This window comes from Rissa tridactyla, chromosome 5 (assembly GCF_028500815.1).
Source record: "Rissa tridactyla isolate bRisTri1 chromosome 5, bRisTri1.patW.cur.20221130, whole genome shotgun sequence".
Lineage (NCBI taxonomy): Eukaryota > Metazoa > Chordata > Aves > Charadriiformes > Laridae > Rissa > Rissa tridactyla.
This window is the reverse complement of record NC_071470.1, coordinates 30314519-30324482: the sequence shown is the minus strand read 5'-3', so window position 1 is coordinate 30324482 and position 9964 is coordinate 30314519.

Here is a 9964-nt window from a genome sequence, read left to right as displayed (position 1 = left end):
AATTTCCAATGTAATCAAAATCTGAATCAATGCAATCCATTCTAATCAATAAACAGAAATTCTCCACATCACATTTATAGCCCCAAACATTCCTCTTTTATTAATGTTTTCATTGAAAACATTGTTTTAGAACCAGCTCTCTCAAAGAGAGCATGTCCATACCAGTCTGCTGACTGGAAGGAGGCAGATCTGAAGGAACTGTGTGCGAGAGAAACATTTCCATGGAAGGAAGAGTCTCGGCAAGATGGTAGCATGCTGTGGGAGTGAGACTTTAACAGCCATGAGCCCTTTCTCTGAGAGATGCACAATGTGGCACTGTCATCAACACAGGACTAGGGTGGTTCAAAACCAAACTGTCTTCCCTTATGGCTTCAATTAAGGAATTAACATTGCTAGCTGGTTGGAAGGGTAGATTTGTATTCTCAGTATAGAGCAGCTCTAACAGAAGAACATAAGACAGCTTGCTAGAGCTCCAAGGAAAACTGTTGCCACAGTCACATAGTCCTGTTCTGTATGGGTCCCCAGAGCAATCTTTGGGACATATGTCCAGGTAAGATAAACACACCACACTGCTTGGCACAGCCGCTGCATCCCAGCTTTCTCTTGTTACAACAGGCAGAACAAACCAGCTCCCATTGATTTTAACAGAGCCAGTTGGGGTCCTAATGAGTATATCTAGAACAGCAGCTCTGGCTCTGTACCAGCAATGTGAATGTTAAGAATTATGCTTATGTGAAGGAGGGTAGTTTGTCATATATTTCTGGAAAGCAGTTTAAAAACTTGGCTTTAATAATGGGCATGTTGACAGCAACTGGTCTTTGCTGGCCAAGTCCCTCAGATATCAACCACTCTAGCATCAGAACTATTTTGACGTCAAAACAAAACAGGCTATTTACTTTTTGAAGTTAAATTAAATCCAGAGAGTATGATGCCGTTAGAGAGCTGGAGTCCTGGGCCATTTCGTCCAAATGAGCTGAGCAAGGTATAAGTTATAAACAACTCCATAAAATGCAGGGGCCAGGTGTCGTTCCTGAGGAAATCAAGAGCTATATCAGTTAAAAAAAGAGTGTATCAGGCCGGTGATGCTAGAGAAGAGCAAAACTAGAGAATTTACAATGCAGAATACATTTAAAACTTATTTCTGTTTCACTCCTTATCGTTGCAAATGGTATTGTTGGCAAATAATTAAGTCCTCAAATATTGGTGTAATAAAAGATCATTCTTTACAGTGATTTAAATCAGTTAAACAATGCTGCTCCATGTTTTGGTGGGGGGATTTTCCTGCCCTGTGGCGAGTTCAGAAAGTTTCTGTGGAGATCCCCAAGAGATCCTGGGAAAATAAAGTACCCTGGAGAGGAAGAGACAGCTGTGGCAGACGTCCTGCTGCTTCTGTTCCCCTTCCCAGAACATCTTCCTCTTCCTCACCTGGTGGAGGTATCATCCCTCCTGTCCCTACGCTGTTTGCTTGTTCCCCGTCTAGGCACCCTCCTCACTTGCTCTGGTGAAGCTATTCTGGGTCCCCTGGGATCTCCTGTATCCCAAAGGGTTGGCATGTTCCCTGGCACACGGACCTCTGCTGGACTGCCTGCCAGGGCCCTCGGCTTGCCTGGGATCTGTTCTTACTGGAGTAACACACTGGATTTATACAAGGTGGTTGTTGGGCAGCCTGATCTTCTCACTTGTCCTGATCCTGGTGTACAGGCACAGAGTGTGCAATGGTCAATCACATTGACTGACTGTATCTACTCCAGGGGCCCATGTGGAGGGAAACAGAGGAGCTCTGGACCCCGGCTGGCTCCAGGAACATGCTGTTTGTGCCGTTGCTCCTCTGCTCAGACAGAATGAATCCCCTCAGACAGCTCCTGGGATCCACCTCTCAACCTTCCCACAGGCAGAAATTTCTCCTCTGAACCTGCTCCCCTCTCAAGATGGGCAAAACTTCCTCAGAGGTCTCAGAGACCCCATCTCAAATCAGCTTCAGAGGTCTTTCTCCTTGTTGGAAACTGAGGAGGGGGCTCACCTGCCAAAGAGTGCCCTGGCGTTTCCTCAGGACTGGGCAGACACAACCAATGGAGAATTGTTATCCTGGGATTTGGGCTGCCCTGAATCCATCCTGCAAAGCTGTCTCTAATTCAGAGAATTAGTATATGCTAAGTACATATAACTTAGACAGTAGAAGAGGCTGGCTATTTCCTTAAAGTCTTAAATTTAAGAGAAAATGAAAATATATTTGCCCTTCAGAAAGGATGAAACAAGCAATTTAACAATTAGTGTAAGCGAATATTTTTGGCTCTTCTCTGAGCTCTACAGAGAGTCACAACAATTCCCAGTGTTAGGTTCATTACGTAGAGCGTGCTTGTGTTAGTGGATAGCACCAAGTAAAGGAGGAAAGTTGCTAAATTAGCAGGCTGACCAGACCCAGCTGGCCTGCTCTGTGCCACCAAAAATTCACATTGTAACAGCTGCTGGAAAAGCCTTCTTCCATCTGCAGCTGTCCGGGCGACATTACAGTCCCTCCTGCAAACTGCAGACCTGAACACAGTAATTTATGCCTTTTTGATCTCACACTTGGCTACTGCAGCACAAGCAAGAGCTTTGGGAAAAGTACTGCTCAGCCAGATTAAGAAATTCCCTTGCTCAATAGCTAACTCACAAGGATTCATGACTTCAAGACTCCCTCCAGACAAAAATATTGTCTCCATAGCAGTGTGTATAGGCACAGTGCAGAACTATGCACTTACAGAAGAGTTTCTTCCTCTCTGGCCTAAAGTAATGGAAGCCAATCAGCCTTGAAACCAAAAATACTTGCATATTTGGCCAAAGTTATTTTAAAAGACTCTTCCCAGAATTAAAAACACTGGTATAAATTTTCCTAAATAGGTGTTTTTGGAAAGAGACAAAAAGAACAAATGAGGGAAACTGAAGAAAATGCACTGACTTCACAGAAATGTTATAGAGTGCTCATGTACCATTCAGCACCAAGAAGTATGAGTACCAAGTTTATCTGTTTCATATGTATATATTTCATCAATGTGATGGCTATTGTGGAGTCACTGAACGATGACAGGAAAATGACATGTTTCATGTTTTGAATTGGTGATAAATGCCACCAGACTGAGGAGTCAGAAGATGGGTCTCCACACTGGGGTGTCTGCCACTGGCCTCTCGCAGGGCTACTGCTCTTCTTCTGTCCGTCCCATCTTGTCTGTGCAGAATGGGAAATCTCAGACTTGCTTTATGTTTCTGCCCTGGAGTTGCTAATCTTACCTGGCATTGCTAAATACTAATAGTATATGAAAACTTAAAATTGAGTAATAGAATCCTGATTCTTTAAAAACACACTAATGGCTACCTGCTTGCACAAAGATCTGGTGGAACCAGTTGTGAGTACAAAAGCTCTTGGATGGTAAGTGATGCAAGAATAGGTCCTACAGCTCTTTCATCAGTCCTTTCATGTACTCTGTAAGGCTTCCAGCACCCTTTATAGGTTGCATTTTTAAACTTTCACAGGGCTTCAACTTAAGGAAACCCAGTCTCGTAGTCTTATGATAAATAAATGCTTATTCTCTGTGTAAGCACAGGAGAAAAATGCACATGCTAGCATTTTATAATCATGCCATGAAAAGCTGTTTTGTAGGTTAGAGCGGAGAAGTTAAATTTTGCTGTATTCAGTCCCAATTGCAGAATAACAAAAGATGATAGTTGAACAAAAATGCTATTGTTTCACTGTGAAGCAATTAGGCTGGTGATGGCAGGTCTCAAGTGAGAATGTAGTTCCTCAATGAGCTATAATTACCTGCTATTTGCCAAAATTGCCATTAGAATAAGAACACTGTCATGATTGAAAACCCTAATTACCTAGGATTTGGAGGTTTGTAGAAACTGTTGTGCTTTTAAAGGGCTAACTACGCTATTAATACAGGTTTTAAATTGGAACTGGATTGAAGCATCCCACAAGTTTTATATGATGTTGTACTACCATTGCTTAACACGTTGAAGTGCTGGATTTTTTTACAAAGTCTTGATCATAATGGAATAATTTTTCTGGCTGAATTGGACCCACATTGCACTGTTTTCTTTCTCTTCCAAGGGCCATATGCTTTCACACCGAGAACAAATTTCTCTCTTTACATGGGACAGATCATGAATAAAAATGAAGTGTTGGAAAAAGAAAAAGAAATGTGGCTATGATTATACCATGTTTATGTCCACCATGGACAGATGAAAGCAATAATACAAGGCTGTTATTTTAGTAATTATAAAACTAGAATTTGTAATGATTTAAAGCCTAACTTCATAAAAAATATAAGGGCAACGTGCTCTGGAGAAGGTTTGCATGGAAGGATTGAAAACTGAGATTAACGTTCAGTTTCTTGAAATTGCCTGAGAGGAGGCTTTTGTTTTGTGAAATTCAGGGACCCAAAACTGTGGTTGATCTGAATACTTAAATCACACTCATACCTCTGGTACTTAAAGTCAGTTTGTGATTTGAATTCAATTCCCCGTGTAGCCATGGGTGAAGGAAATAGTTGTGTTGTTTACAGACTTAGAGATGGAGAATGCCCCATAATCTTCAAGAGCACTAAACGGTCCTGAATATAAAATAATGTACTCTTAACCTGTTAGATTATAGCGTAATGTTAACACAGGCCATTAGGCAGGCGCAATAAAAAATAGGTCTGAAGACGTGAACGGTATGTTTCAAAAAGGACTAAAAACTTTTACCAGCTGTTTACCAGGTTTAGTAGAATGAAACAGGTAAACTATGTAACAGAAGAAACATCTTTCCTCTTAAGTGACTTCTAAGAAGACTGGTTTTTTTTTTTTTTCACTCGGGAAGCTGTATAAAGTGATGAGAATGTAGCTTTTTGAGATGAGCTTCTTATTTCTTAACTTACCAATCATGCCAGAAAATTAATTTAGCAATCCTTGTTGTAAGAGTTGCCCTGGGGATGTCTAAAGGTTGCTTGAAATTTAATGACAAGGATGAGCAGAGAGGAGACATGAGAAGTGGGATGAGTGGGAAATGAGGGAGATGAGAGGAAAACCTGCAGCAAAAATGATGATAATGTTGTGGATGGATTTGTGAAGGCTGATGTAGAGGGAATGAGAGGATGAGGAGGAGGAGGCTCTCACCATTTGAATTAACACAGTATGACTCTCTTCTCTTGCACTGGGATCTCAGTGCATTTGTACCTTTGCTATTCAATTAGAAAAGAAACTCTGCTTTTTCAAGTGTGGGAGGTGGGCTTTGGTAGTCACCAGCACAATTTTATGAGGGTGATGGTGAAGTCCTCACTAACAGTGATTTCTAAATCAAAACTGAAAGCCTTTTCTTTTTTTTTTTTTTTTTTTTTTTTTTAAATGAGACATTTGCTCATTGAGGACTTCCTGGGCTTGGTGCATGGATCAGTAGATGGGATGCTGTGGTTTGTGTCAAGGGAAAGACTGGCCTGGATTATCACAGACTTTCTTTCTGGCCTTACATCTCCACTGGTGCATGTGAGAAACTTGCCAGCTCTAGAAACTCAAGTTCTTTATTTGTATATTCATAGAGTGAACTTCTAAAAACTATTTGTAATAAATGAAAATATAAACTGAAAAGCTGAAAAAATAAATCATGACAAGTCAAAATTAAATTCTTCTAGGCTTTTGACTTTTGTCTTCCTCCGCAGTCATACTGGGGGAATAACATAAGGGGTACTATAAATCTCATCTTCTGATAAAGTTCATTAGCACTGTCATCTCCACTACCAGGCACTACTTTTGTCTCTAAAAATGTACAATGTTACCTGCAAGAAAGTGCGTAATCAGTTGTCTCCTGTGAATTTATATCTGTGTTATTTCGAAATTACAGTTTGGTCCCTATCCAGTTTTAAAATCATTGGACATAATAAGTGGAAGATCAAAACTCTGCCTTAATAATCTGCACTAAACCACTTCCTCAGCTCATCAGCTTCACCTCCTAATTATAGTAATTAATTGTTCATTAATAAAGCATTATGACTATATTAACTTTTTATTGTGTTGCTTACTATTCATATAATTAAAATTGATAGCCTTATTAATAATTGTATTAATTAAAGTTTAATTATATATTTGTTTTTTAATCATTTCTCAGTGCAGATAGGAATAACTTTACTTTAGGCTGCAGGCTCAGAAGGACTGAACTTCTTCCTGGGCTCCAGTAACCAGCTTTTCTGTCACAGGGAGAATTATCTTTTCTATGGCAGCCAGATGAGGTTAGGCTGGGGAATTTTTTTAGGGAATGATCGGATACATGGCAGGGCGCTGATATCTACAACAATGGGTCTTTTGTGACTAGCACTGGGGGAACACAGTGAGTTTGAGTATCTCTTACTTGAAACGTTCACAGGAAAAGATTTTGAAAACTGAAAATTGGACTATTTTTATGCAAGTCTAGGAGAAGGCACAGAAGAAAACCAAAAGAAGTACTGAGCAAAGGAGTCATATTTCCCTCCTGTACTAAATAAGGCCTTGCTTCAGTAGTAAGTCTAATACTTTTTAAGGCGGTGTGTACCTGAAAAGAAAATTTAGTAATAGACTTGTGTGCAAATGTGTGTGGGCATCCATATAGCACAACAGAGATTTAACAGAATTATACTGTAGAAAATAAGTACAGTATAAGTCATTCATTTTCAAGATAATATGGAGGAGAAGACTATTTAGTTTTCACACCAGAAAGCAGAACAAAATGGCCATTATTTTGTAAAGGACACTGTAGTTTTCTCCTGCACATTCCCTTTTGCGCTTGGCCTCAGCTGCCACCTGCCAGCTTCTGCCAGCTTGGCCCTATAGACCCGCTGAAGTCTGTGGGAAGGACAGATGAATGTAGCATAACTCTGAAACATGTTTTATGTGGTAGCAAAAAAGACCTCCAAAACCCAAGCAAACAACTCCCAAGGAAACTTGTTGTAGGTTGTCTCAGCTGTCACCGGATACCTCTGCTGCATTGCATGCTGCCACTGGTGGTCACTATCAAGACAGACCATGAAAGGCATGTTTTAGGGAGGCTTGTAAAGGTCCGGCAGAGATGTGCCCCACTGTCCCCAAGGTAAAAGTCATCCTGGGAAGAGCAAATTTCTATGCTTCTCTAGCTGTCAGTAAAAGATTCCCACTTGAATGCCTAGCTGGATGGTGAAGAAAACATTGGAAAATCTGCTCAGACGTGGGTCAGAGTAGGACAGGGAGGACAGTGTACGACAGTGTATGGCAGTCCAAACACAGGCCGCAAAGGCAGACAAAAAGTACGTATTAGGGGCATGTGGCACTTTTTAGGCATGTCTCCAAAGGGCCCTTTCATAGCTGTGAGAGCTGGAAAGGTTTGCAGTGATAAAAATCTGACTACCCAGAGAGCATTGGCCCCAAAGTCCCACCCAGCAGCCATGATTTTGAACCAGGCCTCTTGGCTTCAGCAGAGCTGAGCTGGGGAATTTTTCAAAGACATGTCCTCTGAATTGTAAGAACATCATAGGAGTAGCTATGATCAGAAAAAAGCTTTAATTTTAGACAAAAATGTTATTTCAATGAAGCCATGAATGTACCCTTTTCTTGCATTTTTACTTTTCTGTGAGCTAATAACTTCCATATACCAAATACTGCCATAGAGATGAAATTAAATGGAGTCATGAAGAAAAAGAATGAGGGATTTCCTGAACTAAGCAGAAACAGGCTAAAAGAATGCCAAATGTGTTTTTTTAGGAATTTTTCACTATGTTGTACTGAGCACTGTCTACAAGTAATGTCAAGTGAGCTATTTTCCTGGCAAGTAATATGCTGGACTGCAACCATGAGTTTGATAATTGCTTGTACCTCTTGATGATGAAACATCTTGGCTTTCTTTGAAAAGCAATATGGCTTTCTGCTGTGTAGAAAGAGACAGAGGTTCCTGAACTTCAGTGTCTGAGGCAGAAACCTTGGAATATTAAAAGCTCGTCTGAGAGCCTCAGTCACTCCTGATTGTGTCCGTCTCCCAGGTCTGCCTGGGGGAGACTGGCAGATGGGAGAGACCAGGGAACAAACTGATGGAAAATATCTTACCAGTGCCAGTGATTTAGAAAAGAAGGATGGGGGAAATGACTGATCACTGTAGTCGAAAGGGGCCAAGTAGAGTTCCTACAAGGTGGCGTAACTGGCATTACACAATTGACATTTAATCTGGCAGTCCCAGGAGGACTGTATTCCTGCGGTTTATGACTGAAGGTTTGTAGTTTGATGTGGTGAAGTGTTGCAAGGTGGTGCTTGGACAATACCAATCTCTGAAGGAAAAAAAGATAACAACAAATAGCTTTACTAGCTTAAAAAAGGAGAGCTAAATTCCACTGTCACTCACCTTAGGAAAAAATTCATGGAAGTAGTCAAATTTGACTGGTATGACTAACAGTGCTAACCACAGCAATAAACTAGCCTTTCAGAGGTCAGTAAATTTTTCAGAGCAAGTTTCCATTCAATGACTGTGTACATTATGTGCGGAGCAGCAACATGGTGAGGGTCTATTAACCAGTGCTTAACTAATGCTAAATAACAATGACATTCACAGGACTGCATCATGAATTTATTATGATATGGGCTATTACAGAGAATACAAAATGAAACTGTAATGAAAGGACATATAAGCCTTTATTCTAATTTTTTTACATGCACAAATATTTTTTTCTGGAGATCAGCTTCTGCATGACAGAACAATATGTTGGCTGGCTGAAACTGCTAAAAGAACCCTTGAAAAACAGATGACAGGCAATTGTTCTCTGAGCAGGGCTCTGCAGTACACACACTTAGGTTTGAGTTTCAGAATCAAGCTGAGGGATTTTCTTAGTTTCTGCTCAGAAATGACAGCTGCAGGCAGAACAGCCCAGGCACCAGGATGAGTTTATATAACATCCTGGAAATGCAGGATCTCAACGACTGGGTCTTACAGGGAAATTTGATTGTTTCCATTTTACAAACAAAAAAACCCACCCATAACTTCACCAAAAAACCACACCAGCTTAGTGCAGAGTGTGACTGGCACCTCACAAAAGTCATCATGCACCCTTTCTTTCCATACAAGGGACTTTAGATTAGGCCAATTATACAGATATGAAAAGTGAGATATGAGGGATGAGATTTGGGATTTCAACACCTGGAAGTAGGTGCCCAGCTCTAGTTAAGATTATAAGGCAAGTAGGTACCTTGAAAAGCAGAGCCTGGCCTGGGACCTTCTCACAGGCTGGGCTGACACGGCAGGTGCTCGCTCACTATAAGCAGAAGACACGTGTTTTCTGTTGTGACTTACCCTGGCATCCCACAGGAGAGTAGCCATGGCTGAGGAGGGTAAGAGAAGCAGTTACGCTAAATCGTGGGACATGTCACAGCTTTGCTTCAAGCAGAATCTGGAGAGGTGGGCAGGTGGTGTAGAAGAAAAACCTGTATTTTGTATTGCCTTGGAGTCCTCAGGTCCAGGTGTTTGTTCCATCACCAGCTCCTCACCAAGGTGAGACTTGACCTTAGGTTGGCTGTTCTTGGTGCTCTCACTACCACAGGAAGGAGACCAAGACACACAGCCCAGATGGGAAGAGCAGCATGATCTGGGAATGGAAAGTCAGAGCGCAAGGGCTTGGGTCATCCCCTCACCACCAGCCAGGGCTGCAGGCTGAATCATCACAGCGAATGAAAGACAAAGGAAACAATTTCAGAGTCTGGATTCACTGTGCTCCACTCTGTTCTGAGGAGTTCCCGAGGTGGTATGAGACTACCTGAGATTTCTTACGTAATCAATATTTTTTTATTACTGACAGGAACAATCTCTTAGTATATTCAACTTCTCAGTCGCTTAAAAAACAAACAAAACCCCCAAACCAAAATCCAGACAGTAAGTAGAGTGAACTGTCTCTTATTCCATTCATCTTCTCAGATAATCAAAAGGACAAAGGTAGCAGAGATAGATAAGCTTAAAGACACAATT